Source organism: Salarias fasciatus, chromosome 5 (assembly GCF_902148845.1).
Source record: "Salarias fasciatus chromosome 5, fSalaFa1.1, whole genome shotgun sequence".
NCBI classification, from domain to species: Eukaryota; Metazoa; Chordata; class Actinopteri; order Blenniiformes; family Blenniidae; genus Salarias; species Salarias fasciatus.
In genome coordinates, this window is record NC_043749.1 from 29,164,250 (window position 1) to 29,180,856 (window position 16,607).

Genomic DNA, 16,607 nt, shown 5'->3' on the forward strand with positions numbered 1-16,607 from the left:
CGTTCATTTTTTTTTTTTTTTTTTTGTAATATAAATTGTAATATTTGTTTTGTTCTAGGAGCTGGTGGTGGAGTCAGGTGGTGGTGGTGGATTCCCCTGGTGGTCGTTTCCGTTTAGTTTGTGGTGCATTTCCTTTTTTTATTTTGCTGTGTTGAGTCTGTGTTTTTCATTAGTTTAAGGTTTCTACCCAATTTGGTTCTCCCCCTCCCCAGTCACGAACCACGGTTAAGCCCCAGCTCCGAGCCCTTTTTCCACTGCAAGTGTGTGTGTGGTTGTGAGAGGGAGAAATAAGAAAAGTTGCTTCACTACTTCTAGCAATTGTTGGCCTTTTAAAAATACTGTTATGATAAAGTACTGTCTTAATTACTTTTTTTTGTAAATAAAACCTGTCAAACGCTAATTGACTCGTCTCCGCCTCTCAGTAAGGTTACGAATCTGTGTGCTTGGGCTATAATTCTCCAGGTGCAATTCCTGGGGTGGCGTTGTTGGTTTTTAGTTAATAGTGAGATTGATAAATTACATTACCGCTCCGCGCTATAAAATCCAAATCAAATCAAACTTTATTTGTATAGCACTTTTCTTAATAATAAAAACATCGCAAAGTGCTGAACAGTAAAAAACTGTCATAAAAACAAAAGAATAAAAACCGCACCATCTATAAGTATACACCACACACGCACACACACACGCACGCACGCACGCACGCACGCACACACACAAACAGACCTACACCCAATTTTTGCCCATAGCAAGGCAGAGGAGACATGGCATGGCACTAAGCATCATGAGAAAACACGACTAGTGGGGCCGTCCACTCCAGGAGAAGGCGAAGGTCATTAATACTGGGGCCCCAGCGCTCGACCCCCGACCCCGTCAGACCAAGGGGACCCGCACACCGAGGTGTGGAGACCCCCAGGCCAGCCAGGACCGGAGGACTCGAGCGCAGTGACCCCAGCAGAGGACCGGGACCAACTCCCGGCGTGAAGAACCCCCCTCAGGAAACACTGGAGTGAAGCAGCTAAAAACATACACAGACATAAGATAAGATTATAAAATAGAAAAGTAGAATAAATTAAAAGTACATAATAAAAATAGAATGAATAAATAGGATAAGTATATTAAAAATTCAAATGACCAAAAATAAAAATGGAGATAAGAACTATAAAAGGTTAATTAAAAGCCAGATTAAAAAGGTGATTAAAAAACAGATCAGCTAAATAAGAAGGCTTAAGGCTATTAAGACATTTAAAAACTAAGAGAACTTTAAAATCGATCCTGAAGCGGACAGGGAGCCAATGCAGCGACTGTAAATCCGGCGTAATGTGTCCTGCTGTGCATCAGCAGGAAGCTCTTGGAAAGGGAGACCTGGTGCAGCCCGGTGGAGAAGGAAGCCTTCGCCTTTCTGTGGGTGGGCGACTCCCTGTGGTATGACCTCCAGGGATGCTCATTCAGTCTCTGCTCTGCTTCACTGGCTCCACTGCATGACAGATTACAGCACCCAGATCACTCAGTGCTTTGCAGTTCAAGGTGATCCACAGATGACTGTGGCGGACTTTCTCTCTCGCTGTCACGAGGGAGGGTTGGGGGTGTTGACTAGGCCGGATGGCTCCCCGATCTGAGTCGAGGGGTGGGGATATGTGGTGGTGTGGGGCGTGATTAAGACGACGAGTTGTTGGTCAGACTACAGCTGAGGACTGTCGGGCTTGAGTGCTGCCAGGAGAGCAGCTTGGAAAGACTGTCCAGAGCAGTGGTGCAGTTTTCTCCGGGGGCGGGGGGGGGTGATAAGTTCAACATAGGCATATGCCAAAAACAGGGTTTCTATCGATTTGAATGAATTTAAGAGTTTTTAAAACATTTTGAATTAAATTTAAAGGTGCTGTAGGCAGGATTTTGCTAGTCAATGCTAATTTTTCTGTGTTTTCATTGGATTAAATGTTAGAGTATCCATTGATAATCCTTTCGGAGTGTAGCGTAACTGCTCTACCGCTAGGGCGCAGCGTTTCCATCTGTCTCTGTTCTGAGCTGAAAAGGAATCTCGACAGCGCCAGGTATCTTTGACCAATCAGAAGAGCCCATGAGGCTCTAACCGTGATTGGTCGAGGGGCGTTCTTGTGGGAGGGGCTTAACTTGCGTAAGGGCGTGATGTCAGAGAAAACAGGACAGGATTGGCTGTGCTGGGTTTCAAATCACCATCTTAGATGGGTCAAATCGGACATGCCGAATCCTGCCTACAGCACCTTTAAGACAGATGCAAAGTCAGAAGGAAAATTGTCGCCACAGAATTTCTTTCAAACAAACCTAATTTATGGCCACAAAACAACCCTAAACAAGCAAGATAAAAAAGCAAGCAAACATGTACTTAAGAATTAAACCATTGTCTTTACATAAATTACAAGTACAAAAAGCAACAATACTTAGCATTTACTACTTTTTGTACATAAATTTTGCACTTCTGCCCTTGAGAGGAGCAAATTTCTCAATGATGATGAACTATTTGTTTTATGAATTAAATGTGTTAATTTTATGTCAACAGTGCAAATTAACATGGCACTTCTATAAAAGTAGACTATTATTTTCTGGAGGGCCTATATTAAGATGTGTGTCTCACAATATAGCAGTATTAAAAACATTGTGTGTACACCATTTACACTCTTTATCTTACCTCTGGAGCTACTCTGAAGATCAATTGGACCCAGTGTGTGGCGTTTCTTGGCCAGCTGAGATACACTGCCTCTGTGTTCTTCACAGAGAGTAATTAGGGAATCTGCGTCTCCACTTTATCGTCTCCAACTTCCATGCCTTGATCTGCGTGTCAGCTACATGTCAGCGCCTCCCATGGCGGGAGGGTGGCGGTACGAAAATAATCCCTTTGTATTCAGCTGTGAGCGCATGAAATGTGCGCCCCCAAATCGCCCTGTCTCTTGTATTGAAGAGGAGCTACTGCGCATGTCCAACTTTCAACCAGAGTCTAGGACTAACCGCACACTGCCTCCTACATCCTTCCATACTCATACTATCCTTCCTGCATCCTGCTTACTCAGTCCATCAAACAGTATGCAAAGCGTTTACACTACAGCATGCTGCATAATAACCCACAATGCATTGCACTCCTCTCCGAGCCGAAATCGACCTGCTAAAGCTGCTTTCACTTCAGCTCTGAACTCTTCAAATGTATAACTTCATCGAGATTTTTTTTTAAATTAGGCGACAAAGTGGTCGTTTAGATCCTGAGTGTGTCGTTTATTTGTCCGAATACCAGCCGTTTATGCTTTTGTTCGGACGAATTCGGCGAAATGTGAGCCAGCCGCAGTGAGCGGCTCCAGCGCGGAGGTGTCAGAGAAGCAGAGAAGCAGGAGAGAAGCAGAGCACACACAAACCCCGGACCCGCCACAGGGTCCCCCGCCCAGCATGGCGCCCAGCGCTGTGGCCGTGGCAGTCGGGTCCACCGACCCAGCGGCCCAGCCTCCAGGCCCGGTCGGGCTTTGGTGGCGGGCGACCGCAGATCACGCCGCCAGCCGCCCCTGCCACTCCGACCGGCTCCCCGCCGACCCACTTGGCAGCCGGACCGAGACGCGCGGTCTCACCCAGCGGTCCTACGGAGGGGGGCCGCTCCGGGTGTCACACCGAGTCGGTTCTGGAGGTGCAGCAGCGGACCCCCGGGCCCGCTGGCGAGCGCAGAGTTTCTCACACCCTCCGGGGCAGGACCCAGAGCGCGGGGCCAGGGCCCCGCCCCCCTACCCGAGCCGCCCCCCCCCCCACCACACCCACCGGCCACAAAGCGGCACAAGCTCTGTCTGGCGCAACCGCTGTCCGTCACGTTGCATCTTGGGTAATTTCAGTATGAGTAGTGAACACACGATGTCTACTCAACATTTCTGGCGACTGCAGTATGCATCCGGGAACTTCTCGCATACTCAAAATCGCATACTGCCAGTGTAAACGCACTGCATGCTCAATAAGTTAGTATGAGTAGTAGGTAAGTATGCGGTTTCGAACACAGCCTATGGCCAAAGATTTTTGCACCCCAGAGCAGAAACCGGATATACGTCACTAATCAGACAGCACGGATGAATGAAACAGCCTTCATCATCATTCCCTATATAGTTTTTATTATGCTCATATAAAAATAAACATTCACTCCAAAATATTTGTAATTTATTATTTCATTTTTACATTTTTTTTTTTGAATATGAGTGATAATGAGGTGAGTGGCGAGTGGTGGGGCGGCGCCCTGGCGCCCTCTAGTGGCGAGCCGCCACTGGTCCAGTGGTTATGTATCTGTTGACTGATGTACCTGCAGATAAAAACACTGAAACTCTGACCAGACTGACGTCATCCATGCTTCAGAACCCGCAGACAGACAGAGAGCCGTCACAAACCCATTGTGATAAAAGAACTTATTTAAACCAATTGTATCTGGAGGGTTAGAATGAGGAATATATCAACGATGAGAAAACATACACGGCGTTTTACAATGTGTGGATTAAATCAAATGCAGACACAATCAATGGAAAAAAACATGTCAAATGTTAAAGTTGTGTTGATGAAACAGAAGTTCCTCCTCAAAGTCTCCTGTTTTTGTTACTGAAACATTCTGAACTTTTCAGTTGATGCAATGCGGACAAAATACACTGCAAGACCAAAACAAATGTTCCCAGTTTGCCGATTCATTAAAATTACTTAAGCAATAATCTGGATCAATCATCAAAAATAACTTGAAAATACAGGAAACTTTGGCTTCAACTAAAGATCTAGATAAAAGGTCACCTGGATCGGTGAACTCCCACCTTTTTTGACTACAACAGTGTTTATAGCTTCAAACTTTGATTAGACAGTTAATGACTGTCGTTAACTGTTTTGGCTTTTTTCTTTCTTACACTCTATTAGTCATTGTAAAGACTTGTACATATTGCTATTTATTAATTTAATTTTATTCCGTTATGCTGTCTGTGGATTAGGAAATTCTCACATTAGAAGGCGCGGGGCTTGGTAACGTGGGGAGGTGTGGTGCACTGACGGTGGGGGTTAAAATGGCAGCAGTAACCTGTCAAAATGGCGTCTGCATGACAGCTGTGAGTGGAGTATCGAATAAAGGCCGTCTTCACATATACTTGTGCTTCGTTTGCAACCTTCACATCATCATATATATTTTGTTCTGTGTGGAACAACACTTGAAAGAATTTGCCTCTGGGATTAATAAAGTATTTATATTCCTTTCATGTCCATTTATCCTTTTTAATTCCTCAAATATTAAATATTGAGAAACACAAGTTTTTAATTTATTTTTTTCTGTTTTTAAAGAAAACCTGTCAAACTTTGAATGAATTTAATTGTAGGTCATCGGTCGGTGTCTTTTACATTGTTTTAGTCATTTCAGTCAATTCAAAGTCAAAGTCTCCCGTGCTAAGTGCGTAGGGCGGCGCCTATCTCCGAGTCGTAACCCCAGGCCACACAGCTACTGTGAGTAGTAGTGGAAGCTACAGTGGGGGGGTTAGTCCTCTGGTTGTGTGGGCTGTGTGTTCGACTCCCTACCCCATTCTATATATGCCGAGCACCTGGCTAGAAGGCAGTAGGTACCATTTTTAAGGTCTTTGGTATGACCCGGCCAGGGCGCGAACCCGTGACCTCCCGGTTGTGAGGCGGATGCTCTACCACTAGGCCATCACTCCGGTTTTTCAGTCAATTACACAGTTTAATTGTTTAAAACCACTTTTCCATTTTAACAGTGTTCTTCCTTTTTACATTTTGAAGTGATCTATTCTGTACACTTGTTTTAACGATTTGAATCTTTGTCTTTTTTTATTTTTCCATTTTAGGATCCTTTTTGTATTTTTTTGTATCTTTCAGTTTTGCTGTATTTCCTTTCTCAATTTGTTGCAATTTTAGCCAGTTTTTTTTTTTTGCCGGTCTCTGTCTGTTTTTTTTTTTTTTTCCAGCCACGAGATCAATCTTTTTAAAAGATAGGTTGATGTGCAAATAGAATAAAAATAAAATAAACTCATGCTTTACAAATTGCCTGTATAGATTTATATAGGGTGTCATTACAAAGCAGCTAAAAAAAACCCTGAACTTAGTCTCATATCAATCTGATGCTTTCTTCAAGTCAAACTCAATAATCTTAGTTTCATCTCCAAACAGGAGGTTTCACCTCTCTAATAAAATCACCATTACAGATTTCCCCAGTTCTGTAGTCAATACGAAGATCTTACCTTAAAATTTTAGGACATCAACAGTTCAGGCCCAGATGAACTTCTTCTCACAGACTCAAAGGGTGACTCACTGGTTCCAGGAAAAACCAAACTCACTTAATACGCTATTATACCACCCCTGAAGAGGATGTGCGTAGTTCCTGTTTTAGTGATAACGTTTTCAGTCTGTTTCCTCTCTGGTTCAACTTCTGTCAATCAAATGTTTGCAGTTTTGTTTCGCCATGAGCTCCGCAGACCCAGAGATGGAGTTAAGAGCCAAAAAGTGGAGCTAGTCCCTAAGACAGTCCATCCGTTTACCTGGGGCTTTTTATTCCTGTCTATATCAGAATAAAGCTTACTTCCTTTCTCTTCATTCAGGCATATTTGAGTATTCTGTAAGGATAATTAGTTTAAAGGAATACTCCGAAGATTTTGGACCCACGCTCTATCCCTATCATTTACAAAGTTACAAAGTTTTTTTTTTTTGTTTTTTTTTTATTTTTCCTTGTTCTGTCAAAACTGGCTGCGAGCTGGCTCCGCCTCCCATCCCCCATCCGGAAGGAGAGGGAGCAGGTGATTCCTATCACCTGATTGATGCCCCTGGCCAGCTGGGTGGAGAGACGACCTGCTTCACAGCCTCCCTGCTTGGAGCAGGAGACAGACCAGGGGAGGACACAGCTCTCTGGGAATGATCAGAAAAGTTGTTCTTCCTTGGATTTTACCTTGTGAAAAACAAGTCTTCAACCTGGATGGACAGCTGCTAAGAGCTGCAGAATGGTTACTGTTTCAAGGAGAAATGTTTGCATGCAGAAGCGCCTGGGACTCTCCAGTTGGAAATGAGAACTTTAAGTTTAATGTTTTCTTTTCTTTAATTCTTTAATATTTAATTGAGGTGATAAAGTTAAGTTAAAATTCACTGAAAAGTAACTTTAAGTTAATGTGTTGTGAGGAAAAGCATCTGATTTATTTCTGCATTTATTTGCTACCTTAAACTGAGAAGTAAGAATCTAAATACTACTCCCAGGAGTCATTGGTATGTTTTGTGTTTTCCTTAAGGTTTTTCACCTAATGAGAATCCTAATAAGAAGCCTAAAGGAACTAAAAACCAGCTAAAGGTTTAGCTAAAATCAAATCAAATCAGATCCAAACATTTGTCTACAACAGTGTTTCTCAAACTTTTTAAACCAAGTGCCACCTCAGAAAAAATTATGCTTTCCAAGTACCACCATTATGACCAAAGTTAAAAAAAAAAAAAAAACCACCCACAGGAAGCAGGTATATTTCTATATTCCATGGACTACCTCACAGACAGACCCCAGTATGTGAGGCTACAGGACTGTGTGTCTGAGGTGGTGGTCTGCAGCACGGGAGCCGCCCAGGGTACAGTACTCTCACCTTTCCTCTTCAGCCTCTATACATCAGACTTCCGCTACTCCACAGACACCTGTCATCTCCAGAAGTTCTCTGATGACTCTGCCATCATAGGATGCGTGTCAGAGGGGAACGACTGCGAGTATAGGAAGGTCATCACGGACTTTGTCTTCTGGTGTGAGCAGAACCACCTCCAGATGAACGTCACGAAGACAAAGGAGATCGTGATCGATTTCCACAGGACACCGTCAATTACTCCACCAGTGAGCATCCAGGGACTCGACATCGAGAGAGAGGACTTACAAGTACCTGGGTGTTCACCTGAACAACAAGCTGGACTGGTCAGATAACACTGACTCTCTGTAAAACAGGGGTCGGCAATTAGATTTGGCGGCGGGCCATTTTTTGGGGGGGCACTTCAATCGCGGGCCAAGGGGTCTCCGGCTCGCGCACGCATCCATCTGCGTACAGGAAAGCCGAGGGGGGGGGGGGGGTTTGGAAGCGGGTCCATTGGTCCACCGGATGCGTTTAACGCGACTGCATTCGCGCGACAAATGACATCGTGCCGCGCGAGATGCACGAGTTTTATCGCTGGTGTGTGAATTCATTCGCGGGACGCGTCACGCTGGAACAAATATGCAACACAGAACATCCTGCAGAAACATCACAGCTCCTCATCACCATCTCCTGCACAGTGGGCAGGATTTTTCTGATGTTTGTCCCACAGTCCTGTGTGCACCCGGCTGTCTGTGTGTATGTGTGCGCACGGGCGCATACTGATCGATGGTGCAGGTTTTTTTCTTTTTTGTTTTTATGACTGTTTTTATTGTTCGGCACTTTTATGAATATGAGTAGTACTCTTACAAATAAAGATCGAGATTGAGATGCTCTGCCTGCCACCATCGCTGCTCTGTAATTGACATGAGGAAGTCAGCTCCTCCGGCTGCAGCGAGGCGCCGGCATCGCTTCTGGCCGCATGCTGCCCTCCGGAGGCGGTCTGAGCTCGGTGAGTTCCACCGTCTTCTGTAGGAGCTGCGCCCGGACGGCCGGTTCCAGCGCTGTGTCAGGCTGACGCCCAGTTTCCACCAGAAGCGGTGAACAAGTGAGATCGCGCATGCCGCTCGCCTTGGCATCACGCCAACTGTTCTGATGGTCGGAGTCCTGCTGCCCTATGTCAGTACGTCCATGAAGACCTCCACGCTGATAGGCTGTCCTGGCGGGGATTCGTTTGAAAGGTTCAATTATTTCAACTCGAGCGACGAGCAATGGAGCGGCGGGTGGCGGGCGGCAGCGAGTGGCAGTGCAAGTCGACGGGCGTGCGGATTTTTCCCTGGAAACGCTCGCCACTTAAGGTTGAGCAACAATCGCCTCATTACAGTGACTTTGTATGTAATCTCATCGCACGAAAAATTCGCATCGCGTCCGGTGGGAACACACCTACACTCAAACTTACTGGAGAATAAACACACACGGTGAGCTCGGTGCAGCACTCACTTGTGCTCTCTGTTCACCAGACGAGGTGCCACTCCTCTTTATTTTTCAGTGACAAACCGGAAACCACAACTAAACAACACATCCTTCGAAGATTGTCTATTGCAACACAATGACAGATATCGCACTCCAACAGGGGTGCGTGCGTCCGCTCGAGGGCAGGGGGTAATGTGTGCGTTTGTGCACGCGCGTGTTGGAATCCTCTCGCGGGCCGGATTGGACGGTTCGGCGGGCCACATTTGGCCCGCTAATTGCCGACCCCTGCTGTATAAGAAGGGTCAGAGTCGCCTGTACCTGCTGAGGAGGCTCGCATCTTTTGGTGTGAACAGACCATTGCTGAGGACCTTCTATGACACCGTAGTGTCGTCAGTGGTCTTCTATGCGGTGGTGTGCTGGGGGGGGGTTTGCACTGAGCGAGACAAGAAAAGACTCAACAGACTGATTAAAAGATCCAGCTCAGTCTGTGGCTGCCCTCTGGACTCCATGGAGGTAGTGGGAGAGAGGAGGGCTCTGGCCAAACTACTGTCCATCTTGGAAAACTCCTCCCACCCTCTGCACCAAACTGTGAACTCGTTAAAAAGCTCCTTCAGCAACAGACTAGTGCACCCTAGGTGTAAGAAGGAGCGTTTTCGCAGGTCATTTATTCCAGCGTCTGTCAGACTATTCGATGCCGCTGTATAAATTCCAGTGTGGTGTTTTTGATGTGCTTTTGCCTCCTCCGGTCTGCATACTCAGCCATCTATTTATGGGCAGTGGCGCATGCCCCATCCTCCTGTTTCAGGTGCTAAGGATGTGCACGGTGTTGCCTGCAAAATGTGTGAAATGCTTGCCTGCAAACTTTTTTGCACTTTGTGTTCTTGTTTTTCTATTTATTGATTTGCGACTGTGGTACTTCTTCTTTGGCTGCTGTAACAGTGAAATTTCCCCATCGTGGGATCAATAAAGTCTTCTTATCTTAATAGTCTTGGTCTTTTTGTTTTTGTTTAATTCTGTCAGCCACAGTTAACAAAGGCAGAACACTAGAACTGTCACACACAAAGGGGCAACTCTCCCTCTCACTTACATCCTCACTCACGCTCTCTCTCTCTCTCTCTCTCTCTCGTGCGCACTCATGCAGCGTCGTTTGTTGCTAACGCCAGCAGATGCCAGTGAGGCTTGGCTACGCTGCTTAATGGGCCATTTTCACAGCTCCACTACTTCCTGAAATTAACTGTGCACATTCATTTCCTGTCTTGCATTATTGGCCAAAATGATTAATCCAGGTGTGTCTTGTTGCAGCAGTCTAAACCAGACACACCTGGATTAATCAGTTTGGCCAATAATGCAAGACAGGAAATGAATGTGCACAGTTAATTTCAGGAAGTAGTGAAGCTGTGAAAATACCCCATTAGCCACCTGATAGCCTCGTGTTCGCTTCAGTGTCGTCAACTTCAGTTTCAGCAGGGCTGTTGGTTGTATTCTCCTCCTATTCTGCACCTCTTTCTAATAGCTCCTGTTTGGAGCCACATTTGTAGAGTTTTCGCGTGCCTACACGGGGCGTTGGAGCAGGGCAGCACAGTGCAGAGCGGTGCTCACACTGCACATGGAGCGTCGGGGCGCCTATGCCTACAGCCTACCCTGATTGGACTAATAATAATAAAAAATTAAAATAAAACAAACAAAAAAAAAAAACAGAGCAGGCAGGTAAAACACCAGCTATTTTTTTTCCAACACACTGAAACACAGACTGGAACAAAGTGTCGTTAACTCTAAACATCAAACAAATGAAGTTCAAATGACCAGAACCAAACCCACTTCTAACAAACGGGCTAAAAAAGCTCTGCAGATAAGCTCACATTTTTTGGCTAAACAGTTTCTCACATTATCTGCTCAAATGAAATGAAATAGGCTTAATTGCACTGTCAGTCCGTTTCGCAGCACAACATCCATGCAAAAATAAACACTAAATTAAATAGAATTAGCCTTTTAGATAAATAAAAATAATAATATAATAACCTAAAATATTACAATTAAACGAAATTAAATTCAGCATTAAAAATGAGAATTGAGTAACAGAACCGTCTTTTATAAGCCCAATTATCTGGCTACTTACCCGTTTAAGGTTGTTGTGGAGTGATATGAAAGGACACAATTTGCATTTGACTTTTTTTGAATAATCTTTGACTTGGTCTGAAGTTATTTTTTTTTTCCCCGACATTTTGAGCCTTTCAAAGTTAAGCCAACTCACCACCGAGATGCTGCTCGGTGACGGAGCTCTGTGCGAAATCGGATTGTGCCACTCACCATGGTGGTTCATTCACAAACACTAAATAGAATATTGAATAAAACGTACAAGTTAAGTAAATTTTTCCACAGTGTATTTGATAGGCTAACATGTATAACAAATAGGCTTTATATCATGTTTATTTGGAAAAAACAAACAAGCAATTCTATGTAAAATCAGTCTTTCAGCACCCCCATACAGCTGTAATGGAATGGTCCTCGTTTAATAACCACATTTTTTTCGATGCTTCGACTGCGTGATTGGCAGTCGAATCAGGCCCCTTCAAACAAATCCTAGAATCGTCGACTATCTGAGGACACCCCTACTAGTATCTAAAGAAAAAAGACAGCAGCCCTCAGAAAAAATGTTTTAGAAAATTTATTTTGAATTGTGTGTGTGCACATGTAATTTGCCAGAGCAGATCAAAACTTGTTTTACTTGCAACAATCAACCACCCATGTGTTTATCAGCTAATTTTGAAACAGTTCCAGACCAGAGGAAGGTTAATTGAACTGAAGTATTTTAATTTCATAGAATAACCTCAAACCAAATCCACTTTGCATACTGACTTTCAAAGTATTATCTGATACATAATATTTCAACAATGATATATCACTTTGCAGCACTCATCTGTTGACCTTCCTGTACGACCTCCCTGAATAATCTCTCTTCCTTGCTTAATAAAAGTCTGAAGCAGAATCCACATGTACCACCATGAAGGTCCTTCAAACATTCTATGAAAGTCTGGTTTTTATTTTTGTCCATGGTAATCCAACTGTTTCCACATCTCTCACTGATACATTTTTACAGAAAAAGAAAGACAAGCTCAAGAAGCAGGTTTGCAATGATCGGAGTTGATGTGTGTGGGTCAGTTCAGTTGGTAAACTGGAGGCTCAGCAGAACCCAGAAACCCTGGGTTTTTAATGTTGGGCACCACCTGCAATACAACAGAACACTGTCAGTGCGATTTTAACTTGCATTAAAAAAACTGACATTGCAAACACTTATTTTATCTACCTGAGGGTATGGCTGAGCGGGGGCAACAGATGCTACTTGGAAAAGGGGCGGAGCCTGAGGGGTGACTGGACCTTCTACAGCTTGAACAAAGACTTGCGGCTCCTGGAAGACGAAGAACAGACGGTTACCGAGGCCCCGTTTACATGAGGTTTCAAGTGTTTCACTTTGGAAAAACGTTTACACTGAAACATTTTTAACATGTCTGTTTCTCCTGAAATGAGAGAAACATTGGAAATGAGGTTGTTTTTCATGTTGGGCCATGAGTGGGTGCTGCTACAGCAGTGAAAGAGAGGAAGATGGCGTGGCAGAAAATTGCTGCCCGTGTCAATGTGTAAGTTTAAATGCAGTCCTTTATATCAGAATATTATTGAATATTAAATATTACAGGGAAACTGTTTGAATGGTCACCAGTTAAGGTATTTCATTTAGCTGTAATCCTGCGGGGAAGACGCGCACATGGCAGCAGCTAAACATGAAATAAAAACATTTTTCAAAAGACCTCGGCATAATCTCATTGACGTACATCATTTTAAGCATGTTTTACATTGTAAAGTAGTGTGGCAACGATGAAATGGAAAATGGAATAAAGATATATTAATGAAACCGACAACGCCACCCTGGGAATTTCACCCAGGGAATTATTCAAAATACAAAGGCACACTGGTTCGCTGCCCTGAAGAACGGCTTGAGACGTGGTTACACCGAGAAGATACAAATTTTATTGACAAATTGGTAAAAAAAAACATTCACACCGTAAAACTCGGAGGGGAAAGGAAGAATTTACCCTGGCTGAGGCCTAGTAGGTGGGCCCGGGTTCGTGAGGTGGAGGGACCGTCCAAAGAAAAATAAATCAATCAAAATCACCCAACCAGTGGCACACACAAAAAAATACTCCAACCACCAGGAACACGCGAAGAAAATGGAGGGACGCCACCACCGGATCACCAACACCACCACCACTGGCCTCCAGCCACTGCAAGAAGGGGAAGGGAATAAAACATCGGGGTTGCAATCAAAAAGAAATCAAAATTAACAAAAGATGCACATAACACAAAACACCATCACATACACAACCCACACATTCACACACTCATGGACTCATTCATGCTAAAAGTGGGGGCGGAGAGCCCCAGTTAAGATGGTGCCCCGGCCTGCACAAGGCAACGGGGGAATTGGCTCAGTCGTAACTGCTGCGCTGTCGGATCTCCTCAGCGGCACAGGCAGACCGTGTTATGCAGGTTGGAGGCACCAAAAACAAAGACTTGTGACCAAGCAGCTCAACTCCAGCAGCTGGAGACGATCAGCTGGAGACAAAGCAGCAGCGACACTCCCAGCCGGTCACAGCGGCACCTGGATCAATGAAATACTATTAAAACAGCTAGACTAACTCATGCCGACGAGCTGCAACTATACACATGCATACCTGGAATTTCAGCAGATGCACACGCACACTCAGAGGAGGGAGGGAGAGAGGACTCCAGCCACCAACGCTTCACCTGTGACCACACTAGCATCAGCCACCTGTGGTAGCATCTACTACACTGTGAAGAGAGGACACCTACCAAAGCTCAACAATGCAGCGAAGCCTCAAAACGGAGCACCCAACTGCACACAAACAGTTGCCTGCAAACAAGCACCCATGCTGTAAGCACAATGAGGGAAATCAAGCAGCCAGCAAGCTGAAGCAGCGTGCAGCCGTACCTCTCAGTCGGGCAGCCTCTGACCTGGATATGACATGCCAAGACCAGCTGAAGTGCAAAAGGATGATTGCTGGGAGGAGGCCTGCTTTTATACTGGTCCACCTTACCAGGTGGCCAATCAGCAGCACCCTGCACAGGGCACACACCTCTCTGCTGCGGCATCAGGTGGCTAATCAGCAGTGCCCTGCACAGAGCACACACCTACACTGCTACATTCTGCCCCTCCTCCTTGGATCAACAAATACAAACAAGCACAGCGCTCTAGTCCCAAGGTCTAAACAGGGCAGTTACGGCATTGGAGCCTAAGGCTGAGGAATTTGCAGCCTGAACACCTCCAGCTGTTTGAAACGAGTAGCTTAGCTACTAGCGCGCTGCGCGAGCGGCTGTCTGATCATGTGACCAGATCATGTGACCAGGCGGCGTTTGATCAAACCAGTCGCCTGCATTATTATTATAACTGTGCAAATCCTGGAGCTGATGCCAGCTGCAACGCGACGACCTCGCTCGCAGTTCGACCTGCTGGGAACGGTGGGTGCACGCAACAGGTCGATACAACGGCAGTGCAATACAGTAAGATGGGGGAGGGGCATACGCCACCTGCACAGCGGACACTGTACTACTAAGCCCAGCTGGGGCTGCGCTTGGGAGAGGGGACAGCCGCCCAGGGCACCCTCGTTGCTGCGCCTTCGGAGCAGAACTAGGCCAGAAGAAACAGCAGCATACAGGAAGACGAGGGGAGGAGGCGTGTGTCACCTGCACAATCAACCTCAATCACCGGCCAGCAAGCCGGCTGAGCCACATCCAGGAGAGGGACAGCTGCCCTCGGTAGCCCCCTCCTCCATCGGCCGCCACCGGTTCCACCGCCAGGGACAAGGGTTGGGGGGGTTTTAAAAGCGAATTAATTGTGACCACAGCATCCACAAATCAAGCAGCTGCCACAGCTTCAGTTCTGAAATCAGTTGTTTCTAGTTAAATTCTTCTTTAGTCTTGACATTGTTGCTTTTAAATAGCAATTTGTAATTGTTTTGCAATCGTGTATTATAGTTGTGCAGTATAATTTTCTGTGAGTAACACAATGTATAAATGTATATTAGCAGAAAAGATTCTTATATCACTTGTTTTTATGTTTGTTGTTTAAAACCTTTAAAAAAAAATGTCTTTACAATGATTGGAAAAAAAATTTAAAGACAGCAAATGGTGTGAATGAAAGTTTGGATCATGGAGTGCAATAATAATGAAGGCAAATAATAATCATGACAAGAAAACATATCTCTTTATTCGGCCCTTTTTTTTTTTTACACCATGGAAATTCACAACAACATGAAAACAAAAATTATTTAAACATACAAAATAGAGCATGATTTATAAATCACATCTTTCAAAGAATAAGGATGACAAAAGAGCATCAGCTCCAGGGATCCTTCATCATTCCACTACCTGTCAGTATCTTCATCAAACCTTATTCAGAGTGACGTCATTTCAAGTACAGAGGTGATGGTTCGAATCCCACAAAGAACTACATCTAAATGAGCTTTCAGCATCAAAAGAGAGCCAGTGGCAATAAAAGAACATTGTTTGAGATGGCAGAGGATAGAAGAAAGGCCATACAAAAGAAGGGCAAACCCGTGTTTTACTGGGAGATTCCTTTACGAGGCGGCGGACATCCAAAGCAAAAAAGGGATTTAGGACTGATCACGACGTGGGGAAGTTTCTGCTGGACAGGTACCATGCTGATTATCCTATTCCAATGTGTTTCTGTTGCGTAAACACGTAAGACACTACTTTACGGATCGTATTCTTATGTATGATTGGAAGAAGAGTCCGACATGATTACAAATGTGTTTTAATCCTATGCGGAAAGACGATGCTCCAGCTGCGCGGATGTAAACAAACTGACATGCGGCTGACGTGCGCGCTCCCACAGTCCTCATGCCGAGGGAGCCGCGCATGTGCAGTGCTCCAAAAATGGCAAATCGGCCATGTTGTACAAAATCGGCAGAGAATCCTCAAATATACATTTAATCTCTCTTCCGTTCTTAAAAGTCTGAAGCAGAATCCACATTTACCACCATGAAGCCTCTTCAAATACATTCTATGAAAGTCTGGTTTCATTTCTATTTTTCTCCTTTGCAGTTCATCCATTTCCACATCTGTCACTGACATATTTTAAGGTCACAGAAAAAGAAAGACAAGCTCAAGCAGCAGCTTTGCAAGGATCGGAGTCAATGGCCCAGTTTACATGGGTGTTTTTTCAATCCAATTGAAAACAATCGTGTTAAACGCATGTATATATATGGACGGCATGCAAAGTGATCCACGATCAATCTTCATTTACAAGGGCCCTGGGTGAAGCGGATTATACACGTCCTGTGACATGTGCACAAAGTCTCTCACCTGAATTTACAGGTCTTTAGCTCTGCAGCCAGCAGTCCTCAGCGCCGAGCAGAGTGTTTTTATCTGCTGGATATCTGCTCAAATAATGTTCCAACATCTCCATGATACGCTGCTCAAAGAGCTATCACTCCCCTGGCCGGAGTACCGCCCTGCCAGCACATCCCGGGGTGTACACCGGGGCTC

General features: G+C 45.0%; 1 long non-coding RNA gene across 1 annotated transcript; it reads right to left on the minus strand.

The window, feature by feature from the left end:
* Positions 1-11,730: 11,730 nt before the first annotated feature.
* On the minus strand, positions 11,731-14,871 carry LOC115389352 (uncharacterized). The gene is made up of 3 exons (XR_003931582.1): positions 13,115-14,871; positions 12,331-12,432; positions 11,731-12,250 (listed from the first exon to the last, which is right to left on the minus strand). It is a non-coding gene; the product is annotated as an uncharacterized LOC115389352 (long non-coding RNA).
* Between the last annotated feature and the right edge of the window lie 1,736 nt (positions 14,872-16,607).